The sequence below is a fragment of the Erinaceus europaeus genome, chromosome 15, assembly GCF_950295315.1.
Source record: "Erinaceus europaeus chromosome 15, mEriEur2.1, whole genome shotgun sequence".
Classification (NCBI taxonomy): Eukaryota; Metazoa; Chordata; class Mammalia; order Eulipotyphla; family Erinaceidae; genus Erinaceus; species Erinaceus europaeus.
Genome location: NC_080176.1, coordinates 58,311,125 through 58,336,096, shown reverse-complemented (window position 1 = coordinate 58,336,096; position 24,972 = coordinate 58,311,125).

Sequence of the window (24,972 nt, the reverse complement as noted above, 5' to 3'; positions counted from 1 at the left end):
GAAGGAGAAAGAATATTCTGGAATTTTGAACTGACTTGGGATACTTAATCACTGCAGCACAAAAGTAGGAAATACATTAGAGTTCAACTAGTTCCAAAAATCAGGCTGACATTTTTGGCAGTTAAAATGAATACCTTAAGATTTCCAATTTGTCTAAGGAAAACATATCAGAATAGTGGAGTGAGAACATCTGTGTACAACTGCTCAAAGTACCCTTAAGGCTAGCCTACATTCACAAACAAGTAAGGGATATTCAGTAGGTAGAGGTGTGAGTGTGTATGTGTGTGTGTGTGTGTGTTAGGTGTCTATAGTATAAATGCTTATTTCATACAATGAATTGTAAGTACAAATATATATAAGTGAAAGGCATGATGCAAATTTTCCTAATCTGGCTCACCACCATGTCTTTTTATTTTTGATATATCGGCATGTAAAGATGTGATTGTCATTATCTAGACATTTAATTATTGAGAATACATTTTTCCTACCATATTTGTCTAATATTATGATAGCCATGGTTTGTCCCACATGGTATATAAGCCTTTGAGGTTAATTAAAAAAAATTACTATCAATATAATTTCTATAAATGTTCCCATAATTTTTCCATTATGGAAATGTATAGGTTTGATTTACAGCTGGATATTTGCCCTTCTAACTTGCTGGTCAGTGTGTCAGTGATATAACCCCTAATGAAGAAAATCTGGCAAGATCTATTGACAAAATGGTTTCACCTGTCAGAATGTTATTTCAACGATAGCTGTAAGCACTCAAAGGAGTAGCTCTATAGGACTATTGATTTCAGTATTGTTTGAATTTACAAAAAGGGCTAGAGTTACTCCATAATTTAGTGTATATTTTTTAAATATGTGTTGGAACTGATAAATATCACTGGCCTGAGACTTTACCCTGCTCTGAGTATGGCCCAGATACAAACCCTGGTACCACATGAGAGCATCATAACAGCTAGGGAAGCTCTGTGTCTCTCCCTATGGTGTCTCTACCTCCATCTATCTCTTGCTCTGTCAAAATAAAAAAAAAAAAAAAGGTCTGGGAGCAATGAAATCACATAGCACACAGTATCTATACATGATGAAAGGGCAGGGAATCTCTTCACCTCTTAAAATAAAATACTTTAAGTATAAGTTTAAAGTATAGTTTTAAGTATAGTTCAGAAGTCTACCATGTGTGCTTAACCCAGTGCACCATTGCCTGACCCTAGTTTAGAAGTTTAGAAACTTGGGTTGGATGGGTTGTATTGCATCAAACCAAAGGATTCTGGGGAAGAAAGGAAAGGGACAGGATGAAGAGACACCAGGGTCCTTTGTGTCTCCTAGACACCCATCTAGAGGAGAGGAGAGGTTGTGCCAGTGTGTTAAAGACTAAACTGTAAACCATTAGCCCCATAGTAAAATAAAATAAAAAATGGAAACATTAGAAATTCCACTAATAAGCAAATATTAAACTTTGGTTCTATATTTATTTGACAAAGTCATCTTATTTTGAGATTGAATCCTTCATCTGGTCAAGTTCCCCCACCTTTTTTTTTCTCAAAAAAATTAAAAGCTTTTGAACCACTAAAATGAGACTTTTAAAATATGTAAAAGGAGAGAGATGGGTATAAATTCTAAATATACACTCATTCCCATGGAGATTCACTGTGCTTGAGGGTTGCACAGAAACTGAGATCAACCCTTGCATGTCTCTCTCTCACCCATACTGAAAGCTGGGACAGACAACTGTGGAGGCTCCTCCTGTCTTCCCTCTTGCAAAAGTTGTCTACCAGAGCCACTTACATCAGCAGCTTAAGAAGACTTTCCAGTAGATCACTCCAGCCTCAAGGATAGCATAGTGCTGCAGTAAGGACGTGGCAGCATCGAGGAGTAAAGGATGATTTGAGTTCCTTGAAATCTTTCTAAAGCTAAAGAACCACAATAGCATGCTTTCCACTGAATATAACCTAAATGTGCACTTAATTTATGACTGCTGGGCAATTTGTGTATCTATGCCTGCCTGGCATAAGCTTAAATATTAATGTATGTACAGCAATGCAGCCTCAAAGCCTGGGAAAGTATGTGCACTGTATTTAGAAAGAATGTAAATTGGAAGTTGGAAAAAGAAATTCTTTAAAAAAAAATACCTGGAATGCTTCTGAATGCAGAATGAGCATCCACTGGGAATATTCCAATTTCACCTGCTGTCATAGTTTTCAAAATGACTTCAGAAATGGCATGCTTGGCTGAGTGCCGTATACACAGGTGGTTCGGTATCAATGATGTTTAATGATGGCATGCAGGGGGGAGAAATGGGAAGAAAATACCATCTTAGAATATGTGACTTTGAGTAGAAATATATTAGTGCAAATGTAAGGCACATTATAATAAAATCTCCATCATCTGGAAAGGTATTGAAAAAGGAAAACTGTTCCAGCCACCTGCATTTCCTGGTCTGTGCATGATTATCCTCAATTCCCTCTCTGCCTACACACTTGTTGAAATTCTTTTTAAAATGTATGACTTCTCTCACTGGATTAAGAGTTGAACATTGAGCATATTATTGTTTCAGAAATCTATCGGAACTTTTTCTCAAACACTGAGAGTAGTAACCAGAGAAGCTGTAGCGACCTGTACTAAGATATTCTTGAGTTCAGCATATGTTCCAGCAGTGGTGTGAAAGCAACATGTATGACATGTCAAATATATTCTTATTTGTTGAGCTAGTGACATGAAAGAGAGAGATGACCCAGGAACCAAGCTTGTGGCGGTGAGGCAGTTCAAATCTTTATTCATCCAAACACTCCAGAGTTGAGAGATAGCACACCTGGTTAAGCCACATGGCACAAACCGCAATGGCCGACGTCAGCCTTCTGGTCTGCTTGTGCTCTCTGCCCCCCCCCCCCCGAAAATGGAAGAGCCAAGTCGGAAACTGAAGTGGCTTGACATGGTTAGGAAAGGGGCAGAGAAAGGTGAAAAGGGGATGAGAAGGTAGGGACTTCCTTAGCAACTATTGCTAGGGGTTTAACTGGTAGGATTAATAATACCTTGCAGTCTTGAGGGTAGAAAAAGATTATATTAAGTGAGCAGAATGGGTAGGGGAATAGAGTGGAGGCCTTAAGTCATTTGTTAGACAAAGCCGAAGATTGATATGTAGACAATAAATGGATGAGCCATAGTACCAAGGAATGCAGGGTGGAGCAAGGGGAGCTGGCTTAATGTTTTAAGGAATGCCATGCTCCTGGAGGCAGAAAAATGCAGGGTGCTTTGTGAGGCAGGGACTCTGATAAGACAAGGCAAATCTTTGGGGTCCTTGTGTCCTTCCTCACTAGACCTCTCAGTAGAGAGAGAGACTGACAGGATAGACATAGCTCTCAGGTCAAGCCCTGCCAAGCTCTATCACATCCTCACAATTTCCCTACACTTATTATTGACCAGTGTTGGCATTTAGCATCAACAATGGAATGTGGTGAATTCTGTTACTTTAGGTTATTGGTGAATAGAAGTTTATTTTACCCTCTTTGTGTATTTACTTTCAAAGTACAAAATCAGTGTCACATCACATCACATCACATTTTACTAAATTCTACTAGCAGGCTGTTCTTAAACATCATCTGAAATATAGTTAATGTGATAACTCTGTATTTTTCTATTAATATTGCAACTATATTGAAAATTTTAATAGTATTATATAAATGATTAGCTGAAAATAAATACCACTTTACTAAGTATTAACAATTTATCATAAAGAAGAGTTAGTAGCAAATTGAGCTACACCCAAACTGGTTGTGGTCCCTTGCTTCCTGTATAACTTTACCAAAACCCTCCTGAGTCCTACAATTATACTTACTGTATTTTATATTCTTCATACAGTGAAATCATCAGTTACTTACTGTACTGTGAGTTGATAGAATTTTCTCTTAGTGGAGACATTATCTATGGTCCCAATGCAAAAGAGGACTTTAAAACTAAATGAGTGTATTGGGTTGCAAATGCAAACTTAAAATGCTAACTATGCTCTTAATGTCTGGTATCATTAAAAATGAAAGCACTAACTTAAACTGCTTAGTGGGACCTCAAAAACCTTCCAAATGTGGGTGAGCACCCTTTTGATTGCCAGCTGTGATGCGCCACAACTGAAAATTCTATTTTAGTTTGATGATTTCAGCTGTGAGAAGGTCTCTGGAAACTGAATTATAGCATGATTCTCCCACACATTAAATTAATTTTATAAACATTTTTATAAATGAAAATTAAGAAAATCTTTGATCACTGGATTGAAAGAATTCTGATTCACTGGATTGAAAGAATTCTGATTCACTGGATTGAAAGAATTCTGATTCACAGGATTGTTGTTATCATAGGGTTATGGTTCTTTGAGATCTCCCAAAGGGGTGTCAGTGAGGTATATGACAACTGGCTAAAAAAGATTTTTAGGTTTTGGGAGATAGTGAAGTAGCTACCCGACAAACTTTCATATCTCAGGCTCGGAGGTTCTAGGTTCAGTGTCCAGCAAAACCATGAGCCAGAGCTGAGCAGTGCTCTGGTATAAGTAAATAAATAATATTTAAGATCTCTGGTGATTAAACCATAATACAATTTTGTTATAAAGTATAGCTTTTCATTACCTCTTAATATATGTTCTTAAACTTTAAGATATATATATGTGTGTATATATATGTATATATACATATATATATGCAAATGAGACCTTGGGGAGAATGAACAAAATAAACCCTAGAAATACTTTAGAGATATGTCAATGGTGATATTGTTGTTGTTGAAAATGTGGTAAAATTGAAGATATTAAGCCACTTGGGAAAACATATCTCTGCAGTGCAGAGGCCCAATTCTGCCATGTCTTTGAATTCTGATTATGGTGTTGCTTTTGACAAGTCAGATTGTGTGGTGTCAAATACACTATGCAGTACAAGAAAAGATAACAGTCAAGAAAATACAATCTGAAATGTCTGTACAGTGATTTGGCAGCTTTTTTTTTTTTTTCAAATGAGCCTTCCTTTACCTTTCCTCTACATTTTACCTACTTATCTTTGCAGAGGGAAACCAGTGCTTTGAATTTCAAATAGGATTTGTGTTTCAACCAATAAACATTCATAGGATACCCAAACTCTGAAGTATCAATCCTGATATACTGGGCAATTGTAGGGGATTGTGATATTATCAGGTTTTTTTTTAGTTCTGAAATAACTATAATTATGTTTTATTTAAATTAAAAAAAATCAGTACCTGTTAATAGTATAAAGATTGTAGGTACTTTGGAGTTACTGTTATTGTTTTTTTCAATTTATTTGAATATTTTTTAAAATTCTCTTTATTTATTATTGAATAGAGACAGAGAGAAATTGAGAGAGGAGGAGGTAGAGAGGGAAAGAGACAAAAAGACACCTTCAGCCTTGCTTTACCTTTCGTGAAGCTTCCACTGAAGGTGGGGACCAGGGGCTTGAACCTGGGTCCTTGTGCACTGTAATGCGTGTGCCTAACCAGGTGCACCACTATATGGTCCCTTGAATAGTTCTTAAGACAAGAAGAAGACTGAATTTTGATCAAGAGAAATACCCCTATTAATGTTGGAAGTAAAATCATGATATGTCTCAAGAGGAAAGACAAAATAAAAAATCTACAACTTCAGTTGTTTTAAAGATTATGAGAAAATTAGTGAATACTTGCACCCACTATTCATTTACAAAAATAAAAATGCCAACACTGGTTCAGATCTTTCAGATAAGACACACAGCTTGTGAATAGTACATCCTAGGTTCAAATGCTGAAACCACATTAAAAAAGTGTATGGAACTGGGGAAGCTTTGGCGTTGTGTTGTCTGTCTGTCTGTCTGGCTGGCACCTGGCTCTTTCTCTCTTGCTGAATGAAAATGTTTTCCAGGAGAAGTGAAATCATGCATTTGTAAAGTCTGACTTCATAAATCTTAATCTTACTAATAATAGTTTTTTATCACTAAAATAAATTGTAAACTTCATGGAGTCAAGAAATCTGTCTTGTTCACATATGAATCAACAGTGACCTCACTGTTCCTTGTCGTGGAAGTTATTGAACACTTATTTTTAATAACTCAAGGTTTGGTGAGTGAAGTGTCTTCTATAGAAGAAATAAGTAAATCCTAACCAGATTATTTATCTCATAATATACAGATGCAGTGTCACGTTCTATATACAAATTATCAAATCACTGTAAAAAAATAATCCTGTCAATTCTAACATTTTTCAAAACTGTATGCATATTATTTTATACTGATTCTAATTCAGTTGTGCACTGAACCTGAAATTATTCTTTGATGGTGGAGGAAAAAAAAGAAAGCAGAGAAGAGGAGGTACCTGCAGACCTGCTTCACTCCTCCTGAAGCTTCCCCACTGCAGGTGGGGAATGGGGATTCAAACTGGTGCCCTTGTGCACAGTAAACTGTGCATGCAACCAGGTGCAGCACTACGCCCCCCACCCCCACCCCTAAGATACTACTTCGGAAGTGCCATATTTTACTTCCAGGACTTTGAATGACTCAATAAAATTTTGAGTATTAATTTGAAACCTACATCTGTAAAGATCAGAATTCCACTGGGTATCACCTTCATCCTCTCATACTGAAGCTTTCTCCACCTGATGAGTTATTGCTTTTGTTTGTGTGTTATATTTTTCTTGTAATTTGATCACATAGAAAGAAATTGATAAGGCATGGGAAGGTAGAAAGGGAGAGACCCTTTTAGAATTACTTCAATGCTCATAAAGCTTCTCCCTTGCTGATACAGATCAACCAGGAGCTTGATTCTGAGTCCTTGTATGGTAATGCACTCTACCTGACTCCAGGTCCCGTCATTTATTTTTCCCTTTTCTGTGCATTTCTGTGCCATTCTTTTTACCTGGAAAAGAAAAACTAAAAATTCAAAGTGATGAAGCCTTGGAGATGTCAAAAGAAAGAAGAAAATGAAGGAAGGGAAGGAGGGAGGAGAAAAGAAAGAATGAAAGGAAGAAAGGAAGGACAGAAGGAAGAAAGAAAAAAGAAAGAAAATAACAGTAATATCGTAGAGATATTCACAAAATATACAAATAGTAAACCATGTTGAATTACACAAATTGCACATGGAAATATCCAGAATGTACAATTTGATTTTGTCCTGAAAGAAAAGTAAACTCGAAACAGGCAAAAAGCTACATAAACCAATTATTCAGTAATAGCTCTCAGATAAACAGCATGATAAAAGTAATGGGGCAAACAACTTGAGAAGTATAACTATTAGGAACAAAAATTCTGATCTCTATAAATAGCCCTGTCATCATTTCACCATTTCAGTTAAAAATAATTAACATAAAATATATGCTATGAATTTCATTGCCAGGAATGTTGATGGAAACTACAAAACTGTAATGTCCCAATGCGTGAAAGTAAATTCAGTAGCACAGAATACATAAAGTAATACCCACCTTTCATTCAGTAACTGTAGTTAAATAAAACACACAAAGGAAATTTCCTAAGAATGTTTTTTACGGAACCATCATTAAAAGAGGTCATTACTTACTAGCATTATGCATTAAAGGATAGATTATTTAATTTATTGCTTTCTAATATCGAGGTCATATATATTGTAATATAAGAAGTGGCTAGTGATTTTTAATTCAGTTTTATTTTCTTTTAGAAAAGTTACAGTGATCTTTGCGTATGAATTCCTGGAAAATCATGGAACACTTTTTTTATATGCATATGCCCTAGTCAGAACTCTTGTATCATTCTCTTTTCCACTGAGTTTGAAAGTGTACTGTACCTATTGCCTAATACTAGTTTAATACATTTTCCCCAGTATTTCAGGAAGAAATACTTCTCTGCTTCTAAGTAGTTGAAAAACAGAAGAAGAAATAGCCCTACTGAAATACTTGTGAGCCAGTTAGAATTTCAGAAGCAAAGGCAATGACTTCTATAACTGATAGATCACTACTGAACTGTGAATTATACACTTTTTATTTTGTTCAGGATATCATATCTACTCTTAGAATCATTTGTTTGAAGACAAAATTCAGGCTATCCAACATAAACAAAGTGAGTCAATTAGAGTTTCAAAGTAAGTGAGGGTCTGTTATGAACACAAGAAGAAAATACAAACCTAAAATAGGGCAAATAAATCCATGGACCATCACCATTTTATATCGTTTGAAAACTATCTCATACATTCCCACCCCCCCTTTTTTTTTTGCTTCCAAGGTTATCAGTGGAGCTGGGAACCAGCATTATGAATCCACTGTTCTTAGAGGGCATTTTTTCCATTTTATTGTATAGGACTGAGAGAAGTTGAGAGAGGAGGAGAGATAGATGGGGAGAAAGAGACCTGCAGACCAGCTTCACTGTTTGTGAGGCATCCTCCTTGCAGGTGGAGAATGGAGGCTCAAACCCAGATCCTTACATGGGTCCTTCCCCTTTGTATTATGTGTGCTTCACTGGGTGCACCATCCCCCTTCCTCCATTTTTTTTTCTTTTAGCTATACCAACATCCTATCCCTCCTGAATTTTATCAGTCTTGGCTGGTTGCTCAGGATAATTTCCTTAAACCTGGAATGAAAGATGCTATCATCTCAGCTCAGAACAAAACCGTATATATTTTCTATTTCAGTTATGAAGGTCTTTAAACAAAATGTAAAAAATCTCAGTGTAGTGGTTTGCAAGATGTCCCAAAATATATACCTAATTCCTTATTCACGTGATGTTGTAGGTCACCTAACTGCCAGGCTAGTGTGGGGGTGCCTCTTCCTGGGTGCGTACTCTCTGGGTTGGAGAGAACTTGACCTGAGCCAGCCTGGGCTGCTACTCACTCAGCGACGCAGGAGATAGATGACTCAGGAACCAAACAAGTGGCACGAGGCAATGCAGCCTTTATTGATCAGAGACAACACTTTTATAGGATATAACTGGATGTGATAAGTCAGAAACGGAAATGGCTAGGAAAGGGGTGGAGAAAGGCAAAAGCGGGCTGGGATGGTATAAACTTCCTTAGCAACTGTTGCAATGGTTTTAACTGGTAGAATTAATGTTACCCTGCAGGCAGGGCGGGTCTCAAAGAAGATAGATCAAAGGAATGGAGTGGGTGAGGATCTTTCAGGCAAAACAGTGATTATGTAAATAGGCCATAGTATCAACAATGCAGGGTGGAGCAGGGGGAGCTGGCTTAATGCCCAACAACCTAACCATGAGTGACTCACTGGATCCTTCATTACAAGTGTCAACCCAATGATTTACTTTGGCTAATGGGAAGTGACAGTCATGATCCAGGCAAACATTCAAAATTAAATTTTAGTTGGGCTTTTTTATTTGTATTTCCATCATTACTGTGGCAACATAACCAAATTATGCCTCTGAGAGAGACCAATAAGTTATAGTAGTATGCTGGAGTTGATACTTATAGGTTTGCAAGACTTTGTTGTTCAGCATTCATGAATTATTGAGCTAACTGTTAAATCACTGGTAGATTGAAATGAGGCTAGACTCAAACCAGGATCATGTACAGGACAAAGCAAACACACTATCCAAGTGAGCTACCTCAACACCCCTCAGGATTGCTTTATTGTGAGACTGTTGACTTGTAGTGTTTTGTCATAAAGATTATGTTTTCACATTTCTCAAAGATACCCCACCACACCATTACTCTGATCCACCTAGGAGTGTTTCTCCTTTCCATTCTTAAATTCCTGGAAAGGCTGTGATATGAAGTTCTCATCTTGTCATTTGCTGTGTATCTTGGACCATCTATAAGTAACATCAACTGGTATATATAAAAATGATGTAAGGGCTTTAGTTCCCCCACATAAAGCATTTCAGAATATTCATCAAATGACAATTGAGTTAATGAGGTTTATAGTCTATTCAGGGTGCCAGGATGGCTTAGCTGGTAGAGCACAGGAACTCCATGTCTGAGATTCTGGATTTGATCTACACTACATATGCCAGAGCAGTGTCCTCTCTCTCCCTCTCCCTCTCCCTAAATTTCCTAACCAGTTTTTGGGAGAACATGAGTTTCCTAGCCTGACTTTAGAAGTCTTGATTCTCAGGGGGCTGGGTGGTAGCGCAGTGGGTTAAGCACATGGTTAAGCAATTACCTGTAATGATCCCCACCTCCCCACCTGCAGGGGGTCGCTTCGCAAGTGGTGAAGCAGGTCTGCAGGTGTCTTTCTCTCCTCCTCTCTGTCTTCCCCTCCTCTCTGTCTTCCCCTCCTCTCTGTCTTCCCCTCCTCTCTCCATTTGTCTCCTCCTATCCAACAATGATGACATCAATAACAATAACAACAACAGCAAACAAGGACAACAAAAGGGAAACAGTAGCATCCAGGAGCAGTGGATTTGTAGTGCAGGCACAGAGGCTCAGCAATAACCCTGGAGGCAAAAAAAAAGTCTTCATTCTTCAGTCCTAGACTTTTCCATTAGTAGTCTCTCTACTTATTATTTATATTATTTACTTATTATTTATATTATTTATATCATCCAAGTTGATTCCTTCTTTCATATTTAAAACATTTCTTGTTTTTATGCCTCCATGATTTTGTGCATCATATGATTATGGTCTATCTACTATAAGTTTTACATACACAGATATATTTTACTTTACATTATGTATCATATGTCAGGAAATTGTGAGGAGCCTCATAAAGCACCCTGTATTTTTCTGCTTCCAGGAGCCTGGCATTCCTTAAAACATTAAATCAGCTCCCCCTGCTCCACCCTTATTTCCTGCTACTATATGGCCTATCTACATAATCATTGTTTTTCCTGGAAGATCCCCACCCATTCTATTCCTTTGATCTATCTTCTTTCTACCCTCAAGACCCTCCCTGCCTGCAGGGTAGTATTAATCCTACCAGTTAAAACCCTCGCAACAGTTGCTAAGGAAGTTTTTACCTTCCCAGCCCCCTTTTGCCTTTCTCCACCTCTTTCCTAGCCATTTTCCGTTTCTGACTTGCCACTTCTGGGTCTGCCCTTTAAAAAGCCTTGGCTGTCTGATCAATAAGGAGAATTGGCATTGCCTCGCCACCACGTGATTGGTTCCTGAGTCATATCCCTCGAGTTGCTGAGTGAGTAGCAGCCCAGGCTGGCTCAGGTCAAGCTCTCTCCAACCCAGAGAGTATGCGCCCAGGAAAAGGCACGCCCACACTAGCCTGGAAATCATATAGAGAACTTCACAACTATTCTCAATAAAGGAAGAAGAACTATGTGAGGGATTCTCTTATCTTTCAATATCACATGTAGAAGTGTTTATGTATACTGTACAGTAAAATACACATGTGGACATACTTGTTACAAAGCTATTTCTTAGGTGAAAGATTCACACAATATAATAACCCATGATTTGGAAGACATATGCATTTTTATTATGATATTTCAAGCTATATTAATGACAGAGAATGGAAAAACAAATCAGAACATCACTCGGGCACTTGTGATGGGGAAACCAAACTTGTGGTCTCATGTCTTTAAGTCTAAGACTTGATCCTCTGTTCCTCCTTCCTGGCTGCTGTTATGAAAATAGCAACATGGCTTCTATTTCTTTTTTTCCTGTTCTGTGACTATTTGTAGAAAATTGTATGTGTGGATAAAGACGTTTTTGAAATATTTCCACAATTATCTCTGCATAGTTCATGAATAGTATCTTTTAATACATAGCAGGGGTGGGGATCAGGCAGTGGCACACCAAGTAGAGTGCACAGGTCAACATGTGGAGAGAGACCAAGGCTCAAATCCCCAGTCCCCATGAGCATTGGGCACTTCACAAGTGGTGGAATAGTGTTGCAGTTGTCTTTCTTTCTCTCCCTCTCTCTAGATCTCTTTATATCTTTGTCTCCCTTAGAAAACAAACAAAAACAATGACTACTAGGAGCATTGAAGTCATTGTGCAAAGGCACTGACCTCACACTATGACCTCAAGCAGTAACTCCAGTGTGAGGGTGGAGGTAATACAACAACTTCTCTGTGCTCTAGAGAATACCATTTTTAAGCAGCAGAGATGGTAGAATAGTTATGCAAAAGACTTTTATGGCTGAGGTTTCAGACTCCCAGGTTTAACCTCCCTGTGCCACCGTAAACCAGAACTGAACAATGCCCTCTCTATGTCTCTTTCTCTCTGTGTGTGTGCACACGCATGTGTTACTACAAAACATGTATAATTCTGATTCCATTCAGTGAGGATTTAGTTGGTGGATTCTTAATAAACTGAGGTTTTCCTTATAGCAAAAAAGTATGCACTCAACTTTCCAATCTATGGTCCTTCCTTCCTGAACAACTTTACCTTTCCATATCAAAACTATTCTAACTCTTGAAGAAGAAGGTAGCTATAAAATAGTCCCAAAAATATTTAAAGTCTTGTAATAGAGTCAGCAGAAAAAATGAAAAATCTATCTCATAGTAACTCCTTAGCAGATAATGTGGTATTTAAATAAGATATAATAGTAGATTGTTCCACTAATAGTATCCTGACATGTGGAATTCTTAATGCCGATACATTTATAGTTTTTTTTCTTATCTCACTTTATGTTACATTATTTTTTTGAGAAATAGTTTTATCATTCTTGATATATTCAGTTCAAGCCAGTACCCATATTTCAAGTCTTATCATTGTGAAGCAGCAATCTTCAGTGCATTTCGAATGATATTAAGACATAGAAGATGATATTGGGCAGACTGAAGTTGTACTGATTTCAGTTATGCCAGGCTTTCTAAGATAATCTGTCTTATTGCTTTCCAAAACTAAAATGTTGATATGAAGTGAGAATTCTGATTAGTGTAACTTGTAGCCGTGACTTGATTAAGAGTGGGACATTGCTGACAGTTCACTGTTCTATTAAAACCTACTGATACCAAGACTTGCTTGAGTATCTCTAGAAGTTATTAAGAATTCAGGGTCCTTTGATTTAATAGTATCCTTTTTAAATTTTTTATTGGGGATTAATGACTTATAGTCGACAGTAAAATACATCAGTTTGTACAGATGTAACATTTCCCAGTTTTCCACATAAAAATGCAACCCCCTCTAGTTCCTTCTCTGCCATCATGTCCCAGGAGCTGAACCCTCCTTCCCACTTGAGTCTTTTATTTTGATGTAATGTATCAACTCCAGTCCAAGTTCTGCTCAGTGATTTCCCTTCTGATCTTGTTTTTCAACTTTTGTTTATGAATGAGAAGATCTACAGATGTCCTTAAATGAACAATATTTCCACTTTTTATCAGGGATTTGCATGTGACATAGTAAAGGGAATTTTATTGTGACCTAAAAGACAGTGAAGATGGATGTGTGTGTGTGTGTGTGTGTGTGTGTGTGTATGTGTGTGTGTATGTGTGTGTGTGTGTGTGTGTGTGTTTATATGAATTTAGTAAGGAGAAACTACATTTAAAGAATACAATTTCAGGGGCTAGGCAGTAATGCACCCAGTTAAGCACACACATCACCATGCACAGGGACCCAGGTTCACATCCCTATCCCCACCTGCAGGGAGGAAGCTAGGAGTGGTGAAGCAGGTCTGCAGGTTTCTTTCTTTTTCTCTCTGCATCTGTCTCTGTCACCTTTCAATTTCTATCTGTCCTATCAAGTAAAAATATGTGGGGGCTGGGGGGTCAGGGAGTAAAGGGAAAATGGCCATCAAGGGCAGTAAATTCATCATGCAGGCACCACTAAGTCCCAATGATAACCCTGGAGGCAAATTGAAAACAAAAACATTTCAGTAGGGGTCCAACTTCCAGATTTGCAAACATCCTAAAAGCAAACAGATCCTTTTTATTTTATTTATTTTTAATTTTTATTAAAAGGGCTAGCTGGAATCTTTGAGAGGAAATTGGGGCAAACAGATAAAAATGAAGAGACAGTGTGAGCAGGCTGGTCTGAGTGGAAATGCTTTTAACCTTGCTCAGCTGACCCTCAAAACAATCCATTAAGAGAAGACATTCTGTACTCTCCTGTTTGTTTCAGCTCAGGAGCAGGTCAAAGGTCAAGGACCTGTGGGAAAGCCAGAAGTATGACTGAAATTTGATCAAGTTAAAGCAGTGGCTTGTGAACATATATTGGCAGTTGCTGCAATTTCAATACTGAAGCAGGTTGAAACCTAGTCAACAGCTAAGTTTGCTTATTTCTTATGCACCAAACATTATTTATGTGGAAATGAAAAAAAAAAAAAAGAGAGAGAATCCTGGCATTGGGAACTTTGTGGATTGCACTGTTTCCTACACTGCACAATCATCTACACATGGGCATCTATGAAAAAGAAGATAGGGGATAGGTGGCAATGCATTCAGGTGCACATGAACATGTGCAAGAAAATGGGTTCTAGCTCCCAGTCCCCAAGTATGGGGGATGCTTCACAAGCCATGAAGCAACATTGAAGGTGTTTCTCTTTCTCTCTCCTTTTCTATCTCGCCCTTCCATCTCAGCTTCTCTCTGACTCTATTCAATAAATATATTAATTAACAATAAAGAGAATGTAAGAAAAATGAAACAAAGTTAGAATTCTTGAGTTCACAGAAGCATCCATAGGCAAGAGCCAGCATCCTGCATCACTCTTGATGGAGTTTATAAGTCGGCTCATTCGTGGCAGCTAGAAATCCTGCTAAATTTGTATGTGATGGGTGGTGTGTATACTACATAGGAGTATTATTTTAAACAGTCCTAAACTAGTAAAAAAAAATGTCTATCAACTGTTAAGTGAATTAGCAAAATGTAGATATAGCAAATGCTGACATTAAAATATACTGTTTGTTTATTTTAATCAATTTATCTTTGCAACCATTGTTATCACTAGAACTTGGTGCCTAGGTAATGACCCAACTGTTTCCGGTAAAGTGCCCACCTATTATCACACACAAGGACCAGGGTTCAAGTCTCTGGTCCCCCATCTGCAAGGGGGAAGCTTCTGGAGCAGTGAGGTAGTGCCACAGGTGTCTCTCCTCTCTTCTTCTTTACTTCTTCCTCCCTCTCAGTTTCTGTCTACTGTATCAAATATAAGAAAGGAAAAAAGAAGGAAAGAATGGCTATGGGAAGCAATAGATTCATCTTGCAGACACCAAACCCCAGTAACAAACATGGTGCCAATAAAGAAAAAGAAAGAAGGAAGGAAAGAGAGATGAAAGGAAGAAAGAACAAAAGAAGGAAGGAAAATAATAAGAGAAAGTGAATGAGAGAAAAAAGAAATAACAAGATATAAAATATAGAATATCACTTAGTATATTTTGAATGCTATCAAAAAAGATTCTATAAAAATGTAAATTTGAAGAGCCAAGGTGGTGGCTCACCCAGTTGAGTGCACATGTTACAATGCACAAGGATTTGAGTTCAACCCCCCCCCCAGTCCCTACCTGCAGGGGGGAAAGCTTCACAAGTGGTGAAGCAGGGTTGCAGGTGTTTGTCTGTCTCTCTCTATTCACCCCCAATTTCTCTCTGTCTCTATCCAATAATAACTAAAAGAAATTTTAAAAAGCCTTAAATTTGTAGACCAGGCATATTGGATGTGTGTGTTGGGGGGTGGGGGCACTTCACAAGTGATGAAGCAGGTCTGCAAGTGCCTATATTTCTCTCTCTCCCTCTCTATGTCCTCTCTCTCTCTCTCAGTTCTTTCTGTCTTATCAAATGAAATAGAAACACAAGGCAAAAAATAATATGAAATCTATTTCTCATCATTCTAGGGACTGGGAATACCAAAATCAAGATGGAAGCAGAATCCAGCAGATGTACCATAAGATCTTGACACTGAATTCTTGCTTTAAGTAGCTACAATGGAAGTTTGCACTATAGACATAAAAATCACAAAAATAAAAAGAAGCATTAACTTAAAATGAACACAGTAAAATTTTTACTATTTTTTGCAGAATTTCCTTTCCAACAAGAGGTTTCATTTTCCAGCTATGAGGATGTTTATGTGTCAGAGCTGTATGTCACACTGCAAAATCTTTCTATGATGTGGCTTGACAGATGGACCATGTTTCTACTTCAGAGTGTTCTAAGGATCATATATTAATAGTGTGTGTAATAGGATAGAATTCTCCACACAGAAATCACAATACTTCACACCAAGTCAGGTGGTTGAGTATGGGCTTTATTTATTTATTTATTTTATTTATTTTTATTTTTTATTTTTTTTTATTTTTTATAATTTCTTTATTGGGGAATTAGTGTTTAACATTTGAGAGTAAATACAATAGTTTGTACATGCGTAACATTTGCCAGTTTTCCAAATAATAATATAACCCCCACTAGGTCCTCTGTCATCCTTTTTGGGCATTCCCCCCCCCCCCAGAGTCTTTTACTTGAGTGCAATATGCCAAGTCCAGTTCAGGTTCTGCTTGTGTTTTCTCTTCTGATCTTGTTTTTCTTTTTTCTTTTCTTTTCTTTTTTCTCTTTTCTCTTTTTTTTTTTTTATTGGGGAATTAATGTTTTACATTCAACAGTAAGTACAATAGTTTGTACATGCATAACATTCCCCACTTTCCCATATAACAATACAACCCCCACTAGGTCCTCTGAATCCTTCTTGGACCTGTATTCTCCCCACCCACCCACCCCAGAGTCTTTTACTTTGGTGCGATACGCAAATTCCATTTCAGGTTCTACTTGTGTTTTCTTTTCTGGTCTTGTTTTTCAACTTCGGCCTGAGAGTGAGATCATCCTATATTCATCCTTCTGTTTCTGACTTATTTCACTCAACATGATTTTTTCAAGGTCCATCCAAGATCAGCTGAAAATGGTGAAGTCACCATTTTTAATAGCTGAGTAGTATTTCATTGTGTATATATACCACAACTTGCTCAGCCACTCATCTGTTGTTGGACACCTGGGTTGCTTCCAGGTTTCGGCTATTACAAATTGTGCTGCCAAGAACATATGTGTACACAGATCTTTTTGGATGGATATGTTGGGTTCCTTAGGATATATCCTCAGGAGAGGAATTGCAGGGTCATAGGGTAGGTCCATTTCTAGCCTTTGGAGAATTCTCCAGACTGTTCTCCCCACAGGTTGGACTAGTTGACATTCCCACCAGCAGTGTAGGAGGGCTCCTTTGACCCCACACCCTCTCCAGCATTTGCTGCTGTTACCTTTTCTGATGTATGACATTCTCACAGGAGTGAAGTGGTATCTCATTGTTGTCTTTATTTGCATTTCTCTGACAATCAGAGACTTGGAGCATTTTTTCATGTGTTTCTCGGTCTTTTGGATCTCTTCTGTGGTGAATATTCTTCTGTCCATGTCCTCCCCCCATTTTTGGATGGGGTTATTTGTTGTCTTGTTGTTGAGTTTGGCAAGCTCTTTATATATGTTGGTTATTAAACTCTTGTCTGATGTATGGCATGTAAAGATCTTCTCCCTATGGACATCTAATCTTTGACAAAGGGGCTCAGACTATTAAGTGGGGAAAGCACAGTCTCTTCAACAAATGGTGTTGGAAACAATGGGTTGAAACATGCAGAAGAATGAAACTGAACCACTGTATTTCACCAAATACAAAAGTAAATTCCAAGTGTATCAAGGACTTGGATGTTAGACCACAAACTATCAGATACTTAGAAGAAAATATTGGCAGAACTCATTTCCACATACATTTTAAAGACATCTTCAATGAAATGAATCCAATCACAAAGAAGACTAAGGCGAGTATAAACCTATGGGACTACATCAAATTAAAAAGCTTCTTCACAGCAAAAGAAACCACTACCCAAACCAAAAGACCCCTCACAGAGTTGGGTTTTAGTTAAGCCTACTCAGCTGAGGGTCCAGCCCAGGGAAAACTCACATAGGAGCTACCCAAGGGCTGAATGCTTAAGCACAGTCACAAGCATCTGTTTATACTTTTTGCAGCATATGCCAGCATTGGTTACATACAATAGTTTTTCACAGTTTCTGGGACTTGGCTTGTTTATCTTAAGTCTAATGACTGGGCTTTTAGGCTTGCACCACATATTGGTACCAAAACATCTTGTTTTCCCAGAAACAAACATCCTACCTTACTGAAAGTGGCAATGTGTACGGAAGTGGTAAGTTAGCATTATTCCTACTCTAGGTCTAGCAAATTTTTAATCGTTCTATTGTTCTGGTACATGACTACCATTTGGGTTGATTTCTGAACTATACTAACAATTTCTTGATTATACTTGTACCCATTGTTCCCTTGATTATACCTGTACCCATTTTTAACTCTCATAGTGCGCACATATTCACTTTACTGAAATGGTCCGTCACAGGGCCTCTTCTTATATTTCCTCAAATTGTTGAAGCCAGCTTCTTTCCAAATACTAACATTCCATCCATATCATATTTGGTATGGTTCTCCATACCAAATAACAAACAAACAACAACAAAAAACTCCATCAAACATATACTCATCAGAAATCACATAATCTTTTTTTTTGGAGGATGAGGGTGTGTCTTGGACAGCCTGATTTGCTATGTATTTGAAAGTAAGTACATCAGGAATAAAGCACAAAACATGATCTCTGCATTTGAAGAAAATCTAAATGAGAACATTTGTAAAATTTTCTCTAAAGTTAATCCATGTGTTTATTTAGGAAAACTGAATCTAAAACATATTATCACTTTTATGTAGATGGGTGGTTCTTAACATTTTATAGTCTGTATTTACCAAGTAGGTAATATGATAATATAATGTTTGACTCTGAAATATGACTGGTTGGTAATAGCATCACCTTTCAAAGCCTCAAGGGCCAAAAGAAAGTGAAAAAAAAAAGTGAGCTTTCTTGCCACGTCAACTTTGAGACAAATGATGGTTAATAATTAATTGTTGGGGGACAGCTGGTGGTGCACCTAGTTGAGTGCACACATGTGTTACAGTGTGCAATGACCTGGGTTTGAGCCCCGAGCCCCCACTTTCAGGGGAAAATCTTTGTGAGTAGTGAAGCAGGGCTGCAAGTGCCTCTTTGTCTCTCTTCCTCTCTATCACCACCTCAACTCTTGATTTTTGGCTGTCTCGATCTGATAAATAAAGATAATAAAAATAAAAAACCAGATAATTGTTTATTTTACATATTATTATATTACACTGAACTTCTTAGCATTTGTACTCTATTCCAATTATACATAAGAATAAATTTGCTAAAATATACATAAATGAACCCTAAACATAGTTCTCATATCTACTGAAGTCTAGTACACATCAGTCCATTTGAAATTGCTTTAAACATTGCATATTCAAAAATAAGATGAGCTTATTTACAGCTGTGACAGGGAATGAGTGTACAAATAGCCACTGAGGTAGGAGAAGATCAATCTATGTTTGAAGAGAAGATCTGATATTTGAGCCACAGTATTTCGGTTTAGGGGAAGATGAGAATGACATGCTTTGCTATGAACTGGAACACAGCAGTAATCTCCATCCATCTATCAGGAAGACCGATAGCCCCCTTTGCTGGTTAATGCTGGGTCTATTTTAAAGTATCAGATGTCTTTGTGATGTGAATTTTATGGCCCAACAACTTTCCAAGGTTACTCTATTATGCGGGAGAGTAATTTGCCAATTCAACTACTGTTGCTTGGAATAACATTTATTCTGATCTCGAATTACAAATTCATACTTGCCGTGATATATGATGAATTACCTTTCATTGCTTAGTGAGCCCAGAAAGTTTATTGTAGTAACTAAAAAACAATCGATGATCACTCCAAACTGTTCTTTAATTTTTGAATGTAAAGTTATCTTATGTTCACACTCATCATTAATTCTCATTCGTGTTTATACTACAGAATGGAATACTCCGTTCATTCTGACACTTGATGAAGATATTGCTAAAGGAAACTGGTGTTGGCACACCCGGGATAGCACGTGCTGCAACCAGACATGAGGTCCTGAGTTCAAGTTCATGGTTCCCACTTGCAGGAGGGAAGCTTATTGAGTGATTAAGCAAGACTTCAGTTCTCTCTCTCTGTCTCTCTACCTTTTACATTCTTTCCCTATTTCTCTCTGTCTGTGTAAGAAAACGAAAGAAAGAACTGCCAGAAGTAATGGAGTAGTTATGCACAGAATGAGTCTCAGCAATTACCCTGGTGGGGAAGGAAAAAAAAAAAAAAGCCTGAGGGTTGCCACCAGAGTTATTACTGAGGCTTAGTGCCTACACTACAAATCCACTGCCCCTGGCATCATCTTTCTTCTCCTTTCTTTCTTTCTTTCTTTCTTTCTCTCTTTCTTTCTTTCTTTCTCTTTTCTTTCTTTCTTTCATTAGATAAGGTAGAGATAAATTGAGAGGGGAGGGAGCTATAGAGAAGGAGAAAGAAAGACAGAAGCCTGCAGAGTTGCTTCAGTGCCCTTGAAACTTCCTCTCTGCAGGTGGGGAGCAGGGGCTCAAACTTGGATCCTTTTGCATGGTAATGTTTCACTAGAAGAAGTGTTGGTGTTACGGTGTCTTCATGTATATCTCTCCCATCACTGCCCCCCCATTTTTTCCCTTTCTTTTTCTTTTAAAGTGTTGCTCAGCTCTACCCTATGATGGTACAGGGGATTGAAATTGGGAGCTTAGAGATTCAGCTATGAAAGGCCTTTGCATAATCATTTAGATATTTCCCGACTGTCTCTTTCTATCTAAACAAAAAAATCAGTCTGGAATGGTGAAGCCAAAGTGTTAAAAAAGTGTTTATGTCTGGAGCTAGTGATAGAGATAGAGGTAGAGAAGGAATGAAGTTTAATTTAGCAATTTATGGTAAATAGGGCTGCAAGGTAGAGAAAGAAAGTAAGTGAGGAACATTTGTAGGATGGAAGAGACTTAAGTCATGGTTCCAACACAAAGAACAAGAGGAAATTGGTAGACTTTGGGTAAATTCACTTTCCTTATGTAGTCCTTGTAATTTGATTTTTTCAATAAGATAAAATTTCTGTGAAGTAATCATATAACTATGCCTTCACATCTGGTTGCTTGTTAGGATTAAATAGGCGACTAGCTAGTTTTCTTTAATAAAGTAATAGTGGACAAATTATAGTAGTCAACATTACTCACTGCTCTAATAAATATTCAGATTTTCATGAATTCCAGAAAGAAGGTTAATTTTTGGCAAAACTTGCCACAATCCTAGATTTTAAAATCCTTTTTTTTTTTTTTTTGCCTCCAGGGTTATTGCTGGGGCTCAGTGCCTGCACCATGAATCCATTACTCCTGGAGGCCATTTTTTCCCCTTTTGTTGTAGCCTTGTTGTGGTTATTATTGTTGTTGTTGATGTCATTCGTTGTTGGGTAGGACAGAGAGAAATGGAGAGAGGAGAGGAAGACAGGGGGAGAGAAAGATAGACACCTGCAGACCTGCTTCACTGCCTGTGGAGTGACTCCATTGCAGGTGGGGGAGCTGGGGCTTGAACCGGGATCCTTGCTGGTCCTTGCACTTTGTGCCATGTGTGTTTAACCCGCTGCGCTACCACCTGACCCCCTAAAATCCTTTTTATAATACATTTTTGCATGTTTGTTCTATCATGTATTTTTATAACTGCAGTGAATGATTCTGAACTTTGTAGAGTAGTAGCAGTCCAGTATCATTTTCAGACAATGAATAGCATATTCATTTCTCAGTACAATTTTAAAGAGTTCAAAATATTTTCCAGTAAAAAATAGCAAAAATCATACTTTACAATGAAATAATAATAAGCCCTACTCCAAAACAACTTGACTCTGTCAAGCTCTAAATCTGATCACTCTATTTCAGAGGGAATTTGGAGGCCCGTATTTTTCTCAGGAAAAACTACAGATGATTTAGTTGTCTTGACTGGCTTAGACAAAAGGAATCTAATGTTTTGGACATCTTATAATATTTTATGCCTTTCCCTTCTAGTGGTCATAACTCTTAGAGATTGCTTATTTCTAATGGTGTAAGCTAGGGGCAAAATTGAAACAGTAAAAAGTAATTTGTGAAAGTCAGGCCTGCTTCATAGGGGCCTTGGGTTAATGCGAACCATTAAGAACAGGCATGTTAAATATTCATTTGCATTTTATGAGTTTTTCTTCTTTCACTATTTAATTTGCCTTAGAATCTACTAGTATATGGCACAAGGTGAAGTAAAAACTTGATTATTCACTTAATAATGAATAATGTGTTAGGTTGTGAATAATGGGGTGTTTCTCTCGTATGAATTCCATGAAGGTCTATATTTGATTCAAAAACCTTTGCCTTGTTCCACAAATCCATTTTTCCAGAAGCATCTGATTATTTGAATGAGAAATTATATCTTCTATTGCTTTTTGTTCTTCTAACATCTTTCTCTTTGTTTTATATTCCTTTTTCTACTAATAATTATTATCTTTTACAAATATTATTTTTGACTGATCTGCAAAGTACTAGGTGCAACACAAAAAGACATGTGAGTCTTTGTTCTCATGAAATATAGTGTATTTCAGTGTGAATTTCTGACTACAGACACTGTTCAATTTTTCCCTCATGTTTCTCTTCACATGAACTTGACGAGACTTTGAAATGAATTTAAATATTATTTTATCTTCTTTTCAAGCCATAATCAAAGTAGACCCAACCAAGTTACTTCAGCCATCATTTTTTCTCTCATCAGCAACTCCCAGTTCTCTAGAGTTCAGTTACTTGCAAAAGTTATTTGAAACCACTGCAGTCTTAGCTTCCTGAGGGCAAGATTATCATCATACTTACTCAATACTATTTCTAGGCCCTGGCACTATTTTTGGCACATAGTAGACATTTAGTATTTCTTTAATGTAGCAGACTTGTTACTGCTACTTTCCCCTTTCTTACAAGCCACAATAATTTTTGTCTCAAATCAAGATCTGTTTTTTTCTTCACTCAGCTATCAAATGCTTGGTGATATAATATGCAGGTGTTTTCATATTGTAGCCATAATCTCTATTTTGTAATCTTGAGGCAGGTAAAAGAAAAATATCATTTTATAACAAATTCATATTGAGTTTCTCCTTTTGGTATGCATTTAGTATGTTCTATAACTCTTCTCTGAGAAATTCTGAATGTGGATAGTTGGAAGAAAATGAATATCTCTCTAAAGTCTAATTTATGGTATCACCGATAATATTTTATATAACTGTTCATCTAAGATAGAAATCTTTTTTACCTCTTTCAAATAATATCATTAAGTGAGTTAATGTCATCAAATTGGAAATATACAATTACAGTTTGAAGTTGCTAACTTCTTTAAATTACTTAATTTCTTTCTTTCTTTCTTTCTTTCTTTCTTTCTCTCTTTCTTTGTTCCTTCTGCCTCCAGGGTTATTGCTGAGGCTTGGTGCCTGCACTACAAATCCACTGCTCCTGTGGCCATTATTACTTCTGTATTTTTATTTTATTTATTTTTTAATTTTTATTTTTTTATATTTATTTATTTATTTATTTTCCCTTTTGTTGCCCTTGATGTTTTCATTGTTGTTGTAGTTATTATTGTTGTTGTTATTGATATTGTCATTGTTAAGACAAAGAGAAATGCAGAAATAAGGGGAAGACGGAGAGGGGGAGAAAAAGACACCTGCAGACCTGTTTCACTGCCTGTGAAGTGACTCCCCTGCAGGTGGGGAGCCGGGGGCTGGAACCAGGATCCTTACCTGGTCCTTGCACTTTGCACCATGTGTGCTTAACCCGCTGCGCTACTGCCTGACTCCCAACTTTTAAATTTTTTAAATAGGACAGAGAAGAATTGAGAGAGTCGGGGAAGATAGGGAGAGAGAAGGAACTGAGATCCTTGTGTGTGTCCTTGTGCTTTATACTAATGTGTCCTTGTGCTTTATACTATGTAGACCACCACCCAGCCCCAATTACTCATCTATTTCTGAGTTACAAAAGATTCTCTTATTTTAGTCTTCATCTTCGTCTTTGCCTTTTTTTTTCTTTATCTTGTGTCGTTGCCAGGTCTTCACTTGTCTAGATGGACTAAGCTAATGCTTTCTGAGTAAAATACTCACACACACACACACACACACACACACACACACACACACACACACACGGGGGGGGGGGAGAGACAAATATACCACAATACTGAATTTCTCCTCAAAGTAGCGGGGACCAGGCTCCAGCCTTGGTCATGCTCGTGACAAAGCAGATATAAGATCCAGATAAATGATTTTGCAGACCATTTCTTCATGCTGTCACCTGTCTCCTATGCTTCCTCTCTACTGATCCTTATTTTCATTGCGTCACCTTTTAGGATTTTATTTGTCAAGGAAAGTCTCTGTTTCTCTTTGTTCCCAACATGATCACAGTTCAAATGTATCACAGCTAATACACATTTCACTTCCAGGAAGAAAATGATACTCCTTCCGATTAGCTTGTCTCCTTTATGCAGTTTTTTATTAGTGATATAATATTGATTTACAAAATTATGAGACAACAGGTTGTTGTTATAAATAATTGTATTATCTTGTTCATAATTACAACCATAAGCCAAAAGATTATTTCTCATAACCATCTAATTGTCTTTTTATGAGATCAATAACTCACTGGATTTCTAGTTTTCCAAATGACTTAAGCTAAAATCCATGTCCAGTTTCAATAAATGTCTTCAGCTGTTGTTTTTTTTTTCGGGGGGGGCAAGGGAATCACATAAATTTTGACTCTCTTTGATCTTTGTGAGAATGTAACATTGTCAAATCTAAGATCACTTTTGAAAAGCTTTTTATTTCTAGGAGAGAACCATCTACACATGAGGCTCCTCAGGGTCGATAATAGCAGCCCCACTTACAATAATTCTCTGTTCCACCTATTTGAGTTTGTTATGTCACTTTTGCATGTGGCTAATTAATACATGTGGTTTCTCATTTGTTTAATTAGAAAAAAAATGTGTTGACATTTTAGCCCAGCCAACTCAACCTCTTTCAGGCTGAGTTTTTAAGTTTCATCTTACATTTGGGAAGAGTCAGGAAAAGTAGCTAGATTGATAATGGTATTGTATATTATAAAACTGAATATCTTATAGTGTATTAAATATAACAGAAGTTTTTATCTAATTACGGTATTTAGGTGTCGAAAGCTGAATTGGATT